A 15,939-nucleotide genomic window follows, 5' to 3' on the forward strand; every position below is an offset into this window, starting at 1 on the left:
CAAAACTTCAGAGTTCCTATAGAAAAATACTGTGCAGTGCAAAAGGTAAACAAGGATTTGGTTTGGTTTCAATTCATATTGCAAAGCCTGAAGAAGCTTTCTGAAAACATACTCTGTATTTTCTGGTGGGATTCAAGGGAGTAAATAAAGACTTTTAGGCAAAGATTGCACAAGCTGATGCCTGGAAAACATTCTTGCTGCTCTCTTCAAAAAGTCAGAGCCAAAGGTGAATATTGCTGTTGTAGTCTTCACCACCTTGGCTCTCTCAGGCCAGGTGAGATAAAATCCACATTTAGTATCTGCACTGCAAATACAAAGTACTCAGCTGAACATATGCCTAAAGTCTTAAAAAATATAGGTGTTTTGGATGTGTGTTTTACCATATCTAAATAGATTTTCTGATGATATATCACATATTGGGGAAAATTACCCACATCCAGGATCTTGAAAAATTATCTTGCAAATATGGACAGTTTAGTTTCCCATTAGAGCTGGTAAATGAGTTTCATGTATTGGGTTATTTATTTAATTTTTCTCCTGTTTATTGCCTTTAGTCTCCAATATTTCCTTGGCCAGGTGATTGAGGAGGTTACACCAAGAACCTCATGCAAAGTTTTCTGTTGGTATCGTCTAGTTTAGATTTTTCCTGTGCTTTCCCTGTAAAAGTTCTATGAGTGGCTGCAGTTTTAATGAAGTGGCATCTAAAATTTTGTCTGATTTTCAAATTAATTCCTTATTAATATCCATCACTCCAACTGCATGCCTGAAGATAAATTAAAAATTAGATGGAAAAATAAATAAATTGCATTAATTTTGCATTTCATCCATTCAAATCCTACAGTTTAATGTCAAAATATCAGAAAATGGTGTATACTTCTGTTGGTGAAAATCTGAGGAAAATGAAGGAATATGCCTTTAGAAAAAGTGAATGAAATGTCTTTTTCATTTTTAGTGGTATTGAATAAAATGTGTATGTCTGTTTCTGTGAATATTTACTCTTTGAAAGGTGTCACTGCCTCCATTTCAGTGGCTGAGGCTGCCCTGTGGCTTTGAACCACTTTAGTTGGATTCTGTGATAAATTCTATTCTGTTATTCTGTGAACTCAAAAGGTAGAGGTTCTTTTCATATGTTCATTTTTCCAGAATGGAAAAAGCAGACCTGTGGCTTGGAAGTACCTGTACTGTGGCTAAATAAGAGCATTATTTTTGTCCCTAGTGGAAAGGTACATATCAAATTATGCTGTGTGGAATTTGCTGCTTCCTGAAGCAGATTTTGTATTGGAATACATCAACATATACCTGCAGCAGGCATTTTAGTCATCCAGTCTTGCTGTGCAGCAGCAGTTTTAGTAAGGAGGGCATGAGCAACACACAAATTATTCCAGGTCCACATATGTGCCTTCTCTTTTACCCCTTCCCAACCACAGTGGAGTAGAAAATGTAAGACTGAATAAAATGCTGGTGGGGAAAAATTTAATTACATTAATTGTTTCTTAAAAGTATGAGACAATTCAAATTTCAGATTGTTATTCTAACAAAAATAATTTTATATACATGGATTTAAAATAATTTTGAGCAAATAATTCAAATACTTTCTCTTTCAGCTTGTAGTATATGTTGTATTTAAATCTGACTCCAGATTTAGAGCTGTGGTAATGACTTTGGAAGATTTATTCATCCTTGTCACTACTATAAGGCAATTTCACACTTCCCTGACTCTTTAAAGGTGTAATACTGGGAAGTGTTAATTGACCAAATCCTCAGTAAGAGGGAGAGAAATAAGGGAACATGAAGTATAATTCTGTTTATGAGTTTGACTTGGAAATTACACATCACACAACAGATATTCAGGGGCAATAAAACTTAAGCTCTTTTCTATTTCAATAAACTACTTTAAACTCTCAAATGGACTACTTGGATTAAATAATATATATACCAGCGTTCTGGTAAATATTACACATATGCCAGGAAAGCTGGTTGGGCCAGACACTGACCTTAATTTGAAGATAAACCTTTCTTCTCTCATTCAAATTCTTCAAAAAGAAAAGAGAGGCATGGCTGTGAATACAGAATAGAAGGTATTTTCAGGTGTGGGGGAACTGCTACAGCTACCTTGCCTGTAAAAATCCCATGCCTTTCCTGGATTTGCCAAACATTGTCATCTGTCTTTGCTCCTGATGCTGGCTGCTGTCAGAAGGTCCCTTCTCTTTCACAGGCAGATGAAGTGAAACTTTTCCAATGAAGTCTGCGTGGATCTCAGAGGACAAGAGAACGGGTCAGCAAAGCAGACCCCTTGTTTAAGTAGACAGGTTGTGGCTATTCCTGTTGAATCTGACAGGTCTCTTTCTCATGAGTAATACAAAAAAGGAAAATGGTTATTTTTCACTCTGTTTAAAAGCAAACATTAGTTCCAGTTCTTGTCTTTTTCACCATAAGCTTCACTTGAGAACAAACAGAGTAGCCATCCCAAATGAACCAACAATTTTTCTCTTAAAACATGTATTTAAACATTACCTTCTTCTGATTCTTGCTGAAGCTACATAATCAGCAAATATCTGGGTATGAGTGGCCTTAGTAACAACTGTGCTTGCAGAAAACACGTCACTCTTATACTGTTTTGATAGTCATCCTCAGTGTATTCCTTTTCAAAAATGCCTAAAACTACCTTGGCTTTGGAGACAAAAGAGAAAGTGAAACAATTAATACCACAGAGCTAACTCTGACGAAAATTTGCATTTTACCTTTGGCTTCTGAGCTAACAGTGATTTGCATTCTTCCCTGCCCTCCCTCCCTCCTTCTCCCAGGTATAAAGTAATACTTCAAAACTTAAAAATGTGTCTTTGATAACTTTAAATTACTCTTAATACCACCTCCTCTTATCATAACAAAGCAGGCTTATACTCCAAAGGGGACTGTTTGGTAGTGTAGACTAGATCAGTGGAATTATCATGGATTACTTTTAACTTTGGTTCCAGCTCTTTGAGCTTTGTTCTGACTGTCTGATTGAATTAATGGGAAAATTGAAAGCAAACCCCAGCTAAAGCAATGGGGTTTAAGGTAAACTAGCCAAGGAAGTTGATAAAACTCTTATACAGACCCTGTTAAAAACATAAAGGTCTCAGTCCAAGCATGTTGTGACCCAGTTCAGGTATTTTTAAAAAAACTGGGTGAGACCTGAAGGTAGGTATCATATATTATGAATGGCTTGCAAAGTCATAAAGTTGTTCATTTAATTGGAGGTAGGGGAGCAGAGCAGAGCTTAAAATCAGTTATAAACCTCATCCTTTTCTTGCTGATTTGTTCTTACAAAAATAGTTTTGATCTAGTATGATCAAAAACTATTTGGCACTTTTTTATGTCCACTGGAAAAGTGGGAGATGCATGAGGTGAAAGTGCAAGAAATTTGAAGAAGAAGAGGAAGTAATAACCAGAAGGAAAAGAAACAGAATCAGAGTAAACTGGATAATGAACAGGAAGAGATAACACTGAGAAGGGAATACATGTTTAGGTAGTACAGATTCTTTTATCTCCACTTTTTAGACTGTCTGAAACTCATTTCCTGGATAAGCATACTAAATTGGGGGAAGAAAACTAATCAGCTCAGATTCAAAGTTTACTACAAAAATGATACTTTAAAGTGATAAAGCAATCATCCTGTGTTCAATCTTTTACATCTCAATTGTTTGTTTTAAACCACAAAGATTTGTAATTGCAAAGATAATGAGGTATCTGATTTTTTTCCTATCTTTCCTACTTTGTCATTGTCAGCCTGTTGTGTCTCCCGGTGCACCATGAGCAGACTTTTCATTACAAATCTCTTTAGCAAATCTAAACACTTTCAAAGGGGAACAGCCCTGTGTTTCCTCCCTGGAGAATCCTGGACTAGTGAGGTGTTAAAATTGACTGTGTCTCTTCCTTTAACAGTGATATAAACATTATAATTAATGCAATGAATGAGAAAAGAAGTATTAGAAAAAAAAATCAAAATGAGAAAAAGGGGAAACTTTGAACCTACTAGAGTCAAAACCCTATACTGGTTCTGTCCTTCAGGGCTGGGTTAAAAAGCAAAATGCATCCATTTGTTTCTGGCCATTTAAAAGAGTCCATCTGAAGCTTCAATATAATCAGGCAAATAAAATTGTTTATGGTTAGTTATCCTGTTTTTATTGCCTTCTCTGTCTGGAAATTAGCAAGACAAAAACATTTCTGAGTTGGTTCAATATAATTACTTGAAGGAACAAGGTTTCAGGGTCTACAGACTGGAAGATTAACACAAGTAATTTTACCCTCAAAATTAGTTTTGGGTTAAAGTCTGTCTCTAATACAAAGAAAGAAAGTGGTTTTCCTTCATATTTTTGATCAGCTTAATGTGAATGTGCGCAGCTTTTTTAAAAAGGTAGGCTATCAGATTCAAATGTACCTATGATCTTGCGTAGATGTCAGTGCTTTTAGCATCTCTTTAATTTAGTTTGTCTTGTATTATGTCAACATGTCATCCCTCCCTTCCAAACAGGAGTAATATAGGGTTTACTTGTAATACATACAAGGATTTTTTGATTAATAAATGAGTGCATAAAAATTCAATCCTGCATAGGTAGATTATGTACTAACAGTACACCAGTGCATGATTCATAATTGTCTTTGACACCTCAATGAAAGTGGACATTTTAAATCGTCGGTCAGGAGCATTCTTCTGTTTCTGGATAAAATAAAACTCAAAATAAACAACACATTTTAATGTTAGCATCCATCAACATGAATAATTTTTTAAAAAACAGAATATTTTAAATCTTATATTAATACAGGCAGCTGCCCAGTTTCTGAACACCTTTTGGAGATGGCTACAACCATTACTAGCTCTGTGATCTGCAGTCTAAGGACTGTGCTCGACAACCGGACAAAAAAGTCTGTTGACTCCTTGCATTTTAGGTTTTTTAAATGGGCTTACAGCCCTCACATGGAGCAGATTTAGTAGTTCTATTTACTTTGGGGCAATTACTTTAATTTGCTGTTCCTAAAACTTTAATAACACAATAATGACAAGTAGCAAGAATAGAAATAAAGCTCTACAGTCAATCTAGAAAGAATAAAAATAAAGCTCTACAGCCAATCAGGGGAGTGTGAATGAGTGACAGAGTGAGACGAGAAAATAATAGATGGCATTTTCTAGCTGACTAGGACAGGTCAGTAAGGAAATAATTGCTTGTAGGATTTCTTTTAGTGGCAAGGACAGAGGAAATGTCATATGTGATCTGTAAATACAACACTTATAAGATTGGAAAAATTGCAAATATATATCATTATGTAAAGTACTTTGCACTTATTCTGACAAAATCAAAAGCCAACTTGTGCTGTAAGGCTGGTAGGAGAGTATTAGGTATTCAAGGACATGATTGTGCTGAGTTGATGTAGACACCAAGTAAAGGTCAGATGAATCCCGACCTATAAATATGTGTTTCTTAATTTGTTAAATGAGTTATTTTCTTCCAGACATAGAGAGTTTTCCTCTTGCATTTCTCAGTGTTATCTTCTTCATCCATGGAAATCAATGTACTTTAAGGGCTAAAACAATATTTGGGATCTTAGAGTGGAATGAAGAAGCCTTTAATAAGATTTTGTCAGATAGGACTCAAAAAATAATGTAATTTAGAGAACTGTGGTTCCCAGAATGGCTGAGAGAGGAAGGCACCTCTGGAGATTGTTAAGTCCAACAGGTTCAGTGAGAGAAGATTGCCTGGGCACACATTCAGTTGGATTCGGAATATGTCCGAGGATGTAGAATCTGCAATCACCCTGGACAACCTGTGGCAGTGTTTCTTCATGACCACACTTTCTTACTCTTACTCTTACTCTTACTCTTACTCTTACTCTTACTCTTACTCTTACTCTTACTCTTATTCGGCGCTTCCTGTGTTTCAGTTAGTGCCTTTAGCCTCTTGTCCTGTTGCTGGGCAGCACTGAGAAGTGTCTGGCTTCTGCCTTCCTTACTTCTCCCATCAGAGTTTCACACACATGGATAAGATTCCCCTGAGCCTTCTCTTATCCAGGCTGAGCAGCCCCAGTACTCTCTGCTATAACAGTAGCAGTTCCTCATCTTCATGAGCCTGCACTGGATGTGCTCTAGTATGTTCATCACCCTCTCTCGTACTCAGGAGCCCATAGCTGGACCCAGCATTCACAGAATCACAGAATCAAATAAGTTGGAAAAGTCCTTTGAGATCACAGGGTCCAGCCTGTTCCAGATGTGTATCACCAGTGCTGAGCAGAGGGGAAGCTCCAACTACTTGACTTCATCTGCTGGCAACACTTTGCCTAATGCAGAGTATCATTGCCCTTCTTTGCCACAAGGGCACTTTGCTGGCTTTGTCAGACCAGGATCTTTAAGACATTTTCTGCCAAACTCCTTTTCAGCTGATTGCTCCCTATGTTATGCTGGTGCCTGGTTTATTTCTTCCTTGGGAAGGGCTGACATTTCCTTTTGTCGAGCTTCACTATGTTCATGTGTTGTCCCATTTCTCCAGCCTGTTGAGGTCCCTGTATTCAGCTGTGCTATTTGGGAGCCACTCCTCCCTGTTTTGTATCATCAGCACACCTCACTTTTCACTTAGCCAGACTCTTGTCCACCAGCTTTTCTGTGGGGATGACATGGAAGACTATCAAAAGCCTTGTCAAAGCAAAAGAAAACAACATCCACTGCTCTCTCTTAACCCACCAACCATCCAGTTGTAGAAGGCTATCAAGTTGGTTAAACATGATTTTGCTTGAGTCCATGCTGACTGCTACGAATCACACTGCTGTCCTTCATGTATTTTGAAAGGCTTTACAGGAACATTTTCTCCATCAGTTTCTTAGGGACTGAGGTGTGGTTGCCCATTCTCTGGTCCTCCAGGTATTTCCTCTATGTTCTTCAGAATAGCAGTGGCATTTGCTTTCTTTCAGTCCTCACAAAACTCCCCCAATCAACATGGCATTTCAAAGATAATTGAGAGTGACCTTGCAGTGACATTGGCCAGCTCCTCCACACTTTTGGGTCTATCCTTCTGGGTCCCATGAACTTGTGCCCATCTATTCTCTCTAAATGTTTCCTAAGCTGACCCTGCTCTGGTGAGAAGTGATCTTTACCACCGGTCTCAGGGGTCTGGGCCTGCTGAAGCCAAAGGCAAAGAAAGTATTCAGTGCTTTGGTCTTTTCCATGGCTTTTATCACCAGGTCTCCTGACAACAAACAGGCCCACAATTTCTCTGATGTGTCTTCTGCTGCTGATGCACCTCCTGGAATCCTTCTTGTTGCTTTTCACCACCCTCATGGGATTCAACTCCACATAGACTTGTCCTTCCTAGCCATGTCCCTGAACCCTCAGACAGTGCCTCTCTGCATTTTTTGGATCACCTGTCCCAGCTTTTGCCTCTTACCCACTTCCCCTTTATGTTTGAGATTTTCTGGGAGTTCCTGTTCATCCATGAAGGGCTCTTGCCACTCTTGCTTGACTTCCTGCTCACAGAACTGGACCTTTCTTGGGAAGTGACACATTTCAGTGGCAATTTCACAGTTCAGCATACCTACATACATTCCACTTTTGTGGCTCAAGCCCTAGACACATTGCGCCTACTTTAATCATGACCTTAATTTAACTGGTGCATTGTTCCATCCCTAATTAGCTAAATAAAATTGCAATACTTTAGCTTGATAATTAGCTTTCTTAAATGAATATTTGCTTGCTCACCTATTTTAATAAAATCAATGAGGGATATGCAGATTTGGGTTGCTCTAACAAGTCAAAATATGGTCCAAGAACCATGAGGGCATGGCTAGTGTCAAAGGTGTCATTTTTAAACAACTCAGTTCATCTTTCAAACGAATATTTAAATATTTTTTGACTATTATTCTTAGAGCAGGCTGTGTGGGTTAAGAAGATCTCCCCTGACTTCACTGAGAAGGAGCAGTAATGGCTCAGGCCAGGAGCTGATGCAGAGCTGTAAAGAAGCTGATCTTTGAGACAGCTGAGCACCTTGCTTTCAGTTCTTTCTGAACACTACAGAATCACCTCTGCTTTTATATGGCAATGGGGATTGCACTCACAGCTGGGACTTACCACAAGAACACTGCGGTTGTAACCTTTCTCCTTCAGTACGCCATTGAAATTTTTTTGTAAAGTTATGAGTGAGAAAACTATGGAATGTACATGTTTATATTGGTCATACTAATTTTGTCAGGCACTCTTCTTCTGAACTAGGTTTTTGTCTTCTAGTACATCATACAGCAATAAACTACTTATTTGGGATTGGGAAATGTAATGAAGAACCCTTGGCCTTGGCATACTCCGCTGTGTACTTAACAGCAAAGCTGGTGTCTGTATCTGAATGACCTACTATCACAGTGACTGCTGCTCGCAAAGTGTTACTGCTGGGATTTCCACCAGTAAAGGATTTAGAAATCCCAGAAGACATGCACTGCCAGAGTCCATGGGCGAGCTTGAACTATACCAGCATGTAATACTTTTGGAAATCCTTGCCCACATGCTATGGTGCAGTCAGTTGGGAGATGTTATCTACATTTTTGTCAAGATGTCAGAATAGAAACAAATAGCTCAACCCTGGGTTAATCAAATCATAAACACTCAAAATCTATTATGTGAGCAAAAAAAAGGAGAAAAAATATCTAGGTAACAAATCACCTTAATTCAAAGCCTTGCCTACTACTCCTTCCATGAAGTAGTAAAATACCTAAAAGATCTCAGCTGAGGACAGGACATCAGTTCTGACATAAAGCCCAGATTCTGGACTCTGACATTTTGCTGCATAACTAAATGCAGATACTAATAAAGCTGCAATTTTAATGAATACAAATTTGGTTGTTGAATATAGAAACAAAATTTTAGTATAAAATACCAGAAATTTTAATCATAAATGAGTTATTACAAGCTGCTTGAGCAGGTGCATTAAATGTCTCTGAAAGCCATTTTGAAAACTGAAATGATGGGTGACATTTAGTTTACATAGTGGGTAATATAAGAGATAAAATAATTTTGAAATATAATTGGTAATAAAGAGAATAAATAGTGTCTTATAAATATGCTAACAAGCCATTTTAGTGATATTTAGTATAGACATACTTAAAAGCAGTTAATAATCAGATCTTCACATTTAATGATGTTACTGTTTAATGGTGTTTCACTGCTTGATCCCTGAAATTATGTCTTTAAATAATGTTACCAACTGTAACCACTACTGTGCTATCAATTAATATTTGAAATTGTCTGTGATGGCAAGAAAAAGACACACATAACATGCTTGTGTAATAAAAATCTCTACTAATGTGAATTTACCATGTGAGGGAGAGAGTTTTTGTATATAGCTGATTTCAGTGCTGGTGTTCAGTTTAGTAGCTTGATAGCTTTCAGCAGGGGATTTAAAAAATTTCTTAGAATGATTAATTTCAAGGCTAATCATATAATTTCAGAACTTTCTGAGGGGACTGTCAAAGGAAAAGGATTAATATAATCAGTTTTCTTGCTGAAAACCCCTTCAACCTGTGAAACTATACAGTGAATAAGAATGAACAAAAAGCCAATGCATGTAGTTATTCATCAAGTGTGTGGAGTAATTTTTATTGAGCTAATAACTAAAGATAAACAGGATTTTTTTTTAGAAAATCTATTTTTTTTCCCAAAGCATTGTGAGAATTTAGTATCACTAAAGAACATATTGCTGAGTATCTCTGTGCTGTGAATAAAATTTCATAAAAATAATCTTTGGACACATGCCCTTTTTTTTGCATATTGATATGAAAGTTGAAAAGGTGAAGGTAGTGCTAGGGCATTCCTTGCCTTGCTGTCCTTTCAGCTTAGTCATTTAGGCAATGGCTTTTGCATCTTTGCAAGTCAAAAGGCACCTGATGAAATCAAAGCAGTTTAAGCAGCAGACCTTTGCTACCGGGATTACTCTGAAGAGGACAGGGGTAGTGTCAGATTTGTAACTCTGAAGATCCATGCAAGGGGAATGGACCAGGAGTAAGTCGGGGAGTCCTGGAGGAGGAGCTTTTCTTCTTTTCCATCATGACTAATGAGTCCAGAAATGAGAAGTGCAGTGGGGTGGATCTGCTTCAGGGAAATCCACCCTGGAAAAATCCTAGCACAGGCACTCGTCCTTTACCACTTACCATTGATGTGCAGGGAAGAAATAGTGTATTAAAGATGTAGAAAAGAGATAGTCCTGTCACTTTGTTGCAGTGGTGTCAGACAGTCCAAGCAGCAGGAAAGCCAGCACTTTTCACATTGACCTATTTCCCCCTGCACTACTTCTGCTCTCTGTCTCTTTCAGAATCCACTAGTGCTGAAGGTCAAAAATTCCTACGGCAGAAACCTTCAGTATTTTTTGTGCAGGGTGAATTTTCCTATGTCCTGGAAACAGACATCCTTAAGATTCTGTTTTGCCTGCTCTTATTCATGGTTGTCCAGAGAAGCTGTGGATGTCTCATTGCTGGCAGTGCTCAAGGCCAGGTTGGGTGGGGCTCTGAGCTTCGGATCTAGTGGAAGGTGTCCTGCCCATGACGGGGACATTGGAAGCAGATGATCTTTAAAGTCCCTTCCAACCCAAAGTATTCTATGACTTGGTGCCATAATTTCTAGTGCTTAATTGCTCTCCTAGGAAAAGTTTTCTCTTGATGTCCTTATATATGTCACACTGCTCTTTGCAGAAAAAAAGAATGAGAGGCTGCACAAATATGATGGTGAAATATATGCAGTTAATCCAAGGTCATGTGACTGTCCCAAAAATATTTGAAGTAGTAGAAAGAGAACTTAAGTAGATTGACTAAAAAAAGCAACAAACCAAGACCATATCATTGTGTGCTTGTCTACATTAATTCCTCATTCTCTATTGCATCTGGCACCTTTGCACTTTATTCATCTTCTGACATTAATTTTCACATGCCATGATTTTACCAGCAAAACTATTATTGACTTTCTATTTTGTTGCAAATGCCCTCAAAGTTTCTCCTCACTCAAAATAGTGGACTTTTATATTGCCCCCTGACCCCTCCAATGCCAGTGTATTTTCAGACCACTGAAGTATTTGGTTAATCAGTCTTTGTGCCATGATTTCTGATTATCACATTCTGTTTTACCTCAATTTTGAATTAGAAGCTTTTTTTGGGGTGATAGGGGTCTTGCCTTTAAGTGTCTAGACATTATGGAAAATAAGCTTCTGGTCCATGTTTGGGTTCATTAAAGGTCCAAGAAATAGTAAAGAAACATTCTAAAGAGTTAATTGCTTATATTGGTGTACGAATGAAAATTTGAAACACAATTAAAAGGTTTCATAAATCTAATCTATGACAATGTCAATGCATAAAGTTTTTGGGTTTTTAAGATATATTTTTGCAACCAGAAAAATAATGCCCTGGTCATACACCTGGAAAAGTAGATTTTTTAAAATCTAAAAACAAATCTTACAGTGTGAAACTACAGCTTATTGGTTATAAGAATTCTTATATCTTAAATCTCAAGATTATCCTTGGAATTATACTGAAATGTTATTTGCAAGGAGCAGAGGATGGCACTGTTGGACTGCAATTAGAGGTGATACAGACTGCTTATCTTGAATAACAACATTGCACTACATTGCAGAAATTCTATCAGATATCTTACAAGAAGCGATAGCAGGAAAAAGATTTACACTCGTTTTGATCACCAACATTGTGCTTGAACTGTAGCAGTGAGATAGGAAAAATGATTCTTTTTTCAAATGGGATGCGGTTGTAAAGTAGAGAAATGGAGAAAAAGTGGGTGAATAAAACCAAAACCTTTAAATCACATATTTTGGGAAATAAATTATTAGTATAATGTTGGAGAGCCTTTCTGGCACTGAGTCCTTAGCTGTGAAGTGCTTGAGGTACTGGGTATTTGCAGAGACTTTGGCTCTCTGAAGTAGGCATCATGGTATCCACAGGCTCTTCAGATGAAATAATCTACAGAGACTGTAATTCACATAGGAACAGAGGATAGACCTGCAAACCACTTAAAAAAAATGGACTTTCTTCTCAGATATATATCTCCATTTCATATTGGTATAGGAGACTGCTAGCCTGTTTCTCCAGATTTCACAGGAAGATTTTTATCTTAAAAAGCTATTCAGTATAGTGAAGGGGGAAGAATCACATTCCAGGAATGTTAATATGAGTATTTAAAAATTGTGCAGTCAAATAATTCAGTTTTGTTATTCAAGAGGCCATTGGCTGTGCAAGCTTCTGAATTTTGCTGTCCATGTGTTACTGATAAAACCAGCTTCACTTTATTCATTGCTCTGTAATTCTAGGTAAGCTTAAGAAAAAAACCCCACAACTGCACCTTTTGGTTAATGAAATGAAGTTTCACCTGTTCACCTCCAATTTGACTGCTGCAGTAGACTCACTTGGTTCAGAAAATTTTGGGAGACCATTCTTTTTGTGAGAGTGGTGGGAACTTTTGTTGGATACACACAAGCCACCTTGCAGTTCAACAGGGTTTGTTTTCCAGGATTGCTTATGCTGCCAAGTACATTGAGACAAACTTGGAGGAACATACTAGACTGCTAGTATTATTTGCAAGTTATTATCTCTTAAAAGGAAGATTTGTGAAAAATAAAATTAAAGTAGAAGTATAATTTATTATTTACCATGAATTTAGTTCTGAGAATTTGGCATGATCATTTTACTGCAACTGGATTGGCATTCAATACCCAGACCATTTCAAACTGCTCCTAAAATTTTGCATTGTAGCTACAAACCCCAATGAAATTCCATATTTTCTTGGGAGTTTTATGAATTCAAATGTATTTCTCAATAAATCTCAGCTCAGTTTCATTGCAGTAAGGCCTCAAAACAAGCATGTTTTTGGTGTTTACAGTTTTTATAATAAATCATATTACAGAGTTCTGCCAATACACATTTTCTGTATGTTAATAATGTGTCACTGTTTCCTTATTTATTTTTCTCTTATGGCAAAGATAATTTTTTCCTTTTTAATTCAATTCAGTCATGGGAAGGAAAAAAGAGAGAAACTTTACGTTCTGAATGCCATATTTTTTCATAGTACTTGTCTCAGTCATTCCCAGTTTTATGGGCTCCTTGTGAACAATGAATGCTGTGGTTTGCACCAAAAGTTATTGTGTCAGCAGTTGTGGTTTGTTTTCTTTCCCCAGTGAGAAAGACTGTTGCAATTCAAGCAAATTATTATCTGTTTTTACTGGGAACAACTCCTGAAAGAATTTGATTTTTAGAGGATTTTTAGGAATCCTCTTTAAATTCTCCTCATCAAATGTAATTTACTACTCAAAAATTAATTTACATTGGTATAAATTCTCTGTAGTCTCATGATTTATGGTATGAAGGTATCTCAAGGATACCTTGTGATTTTATGTTATCATTACTCTGGTGACATTTCTGGTTTCTCATGGTTTTCACTTTTCTAAAATACTTACAGCATAAAACCTGTCAAACCAGCAATGATCAAACATAAAAACAAACATACCAACAAACATAAAACTATTGATAAAAATGCAATGTAATGAGCAGCTCTGCCACAGCAGTAAAAATCCTCAGATTTTTCCATGGGCAGTCTCAATGTGTAGACTTTCTAAACCTGTCATCTTTCCAAAAAAATCCTAGCAGAGAAAATCAACGTGACAAAAATAGGTTGTAGGATTATGGCGCCTGCAAATTGCTGCCCACAGAAGGATGTGGCAGCAGATAAGCAGTTTGATAGAGAAGTAGACAAATTCTTGGACTATTTATGCATAAATGGATCAAAAGACATCTAGGCAGGGATGTACCTTTAGCATCCCTAATGTAGGAGTTGCTGAAGAGGAGCGATCCCAAGAAGTGGCCAAGCTGGAGGGATTGGTGTAACCAGAATCTTCTCTGCCACTGCCCTAGGCTGAAACGTAGGCATTCATGGATGTTTGGTCAGACTCAGTAGTGCATTTATTGTGTTCTTACAGACTGAAATGCAGGGCAAACTTGGGTTTTCATAACATTGCATGTGTTGGTTTTAACATTGAGAGTTTGTGAAGCCTTGGAATAATGCTGCAAGAATATTCAAGAGTGCTTTCAAATCTTTCTTTAGGAATATTCAATATCCTGTTAAATGAACCTTTTAAAATAAAATGAATCAGATGTTTTTGTTTGAGAATGAAGTTTTTCTTTGGTTTAATTTTTTAATTGAGTGACAAGAAACATTTGTGTCAATAAATAGCCAACACACTAAGACAACTTTGTACAGTAGCTTACTCATTTGTCAGTCCTAATGCTGCTTCTTTGGGTTAAATGTGTGAGCACAAGTTTTATTTACTATTTTAAAAGACTATCAGGAAAATCCCCTCTAATTCAGAATGTACATCAGATATGTAAAATTAGATGTTCTTGAAATAATATCCTACAGTCAACACATTTTTGGATAATATTAAAAAGAAACTTCTGGGAGGTATAACAGACTAAAATATTTGGATTCTTAAATTACTGGGATTAATTAATATATTGCATTTTAAATTTTAAAGCGTAGAAAGTCAGAAATTAAATGTCAGAATGAAATATTCAGGACAAAATCCCAATTTTGCTCAGGCCAGTGACAAATATTTTATTACTTTCTGTGGGGCTGTCCCACTAAAAGCACTGTCTGTACAATATGCATGCTTGCTTTATCATTAATACATATTGTGTATATATACCACATATGAGGCACAGCTGATGAATGAAAACTGGAGAAGAAAAAACCTAAAAATTAATTTCAAAAATTTGAAACATCTATAACTTAAGGAACATTTTTGAACCTTTTTCTTGTTCCCTGAACTTTCTGAAAAAACAGGGACAAAACGCAAGCAATACTTGTGTGGAAATGCAAGTGATGCTGAGCTTTTCACATGTTCATATAGGAGTGACAGTCCAGGTTTTCTTATAAATAATCACAAATACTAAAATAAATCAGTTGAGAGTCTTGTCAAGGGTTTTCCCTGCTATTTTCTACCTCTTTTTATCCAAAGTACCAAAAGGTTACCTTGTTCCTGCTCTTTGATTCTTTCTATAACAGCTTCCATATCCTGACTTTCCCAAATATGTACAGGTACTCACAGCAGTACTCCAGGGTAATTGGTCACTGGAAAAGGCCATCATGGTTTATGGGGCAGCAAATTCATTTTAGAGATAATTAAAGACTATTTTTATCCCATACCATTATTTTTCTGTTGAAGTTCTTCACAGCAATAGAGAGCTGGGCACTGTTAATGATTTCTATAGTTGTCACCAAAGCAAAAAGAGATATATTTGTCTAAATCTGTCTAGTGCTATTTATACAGTAGCACAGTATGCAATTACTGTACACTAGAGAGTTCAGGTGAGAATAGTCAGACCAACAATCATGTGGCAGGCAGCTCTGAATGCCTGCAGGGATTAATCTCTTAAATCTCATTTAAATTGGTATATTTTCACATGTACAGCCTGCAACTCCGATATCTTTTATCCCTGCAAAATCTTGTCCCCATGATAGGTCCTCAGGAAATGGAGGTCATTTCAGAAGTGGGGAATGAGAGATTTGAAGGAAAATGAGTAGGTTATGAGGGCCAGAGAGGGGAAGTTCTTGGAAAAAAGGAAGCTCTAAGATAATTTTCCTCTTTGGGTGTATGCATATATATAAAATCTGTTATTGAGCCACAGGCTATGTTTCCTCAATTTAATTTTTTATTATTACCATTATTTTCATTATTTTTGTTTTATTTTGTTATGATAGGTAACCCAAAAGTTATGCAGAGAAGTAACGTGGTATTTCTGGTAAAACATGCAAAGATAACCCTCATATGACATTCAGAGTAGTATGGTGGCTGAAGACCTACAGTACAAAATACTTTTTTGAAACAATAAAATTGCCCAACCTACCTAATTAAGCAAGTTTTCATGTATTTTGAAAGAAGC

Source organism: Pyrgilauda ruficollis, unplaced genomic scaffold (genome assembly GCF_017590135.1).
Source record: "Pyrgilauda ruficollis isolate IOZ18807 unplaced genomic scaffold, ASM1759013v1 scaffold29, whole genome shotgun sequence".
In the NCBI taxonomy this organism is placed as follows: Eukaryota; Metazoa; Chordata; class Aves; order Passeriformes; family Passeridae; genus Pyrgilauda; species Pyrgilauda ruficollis.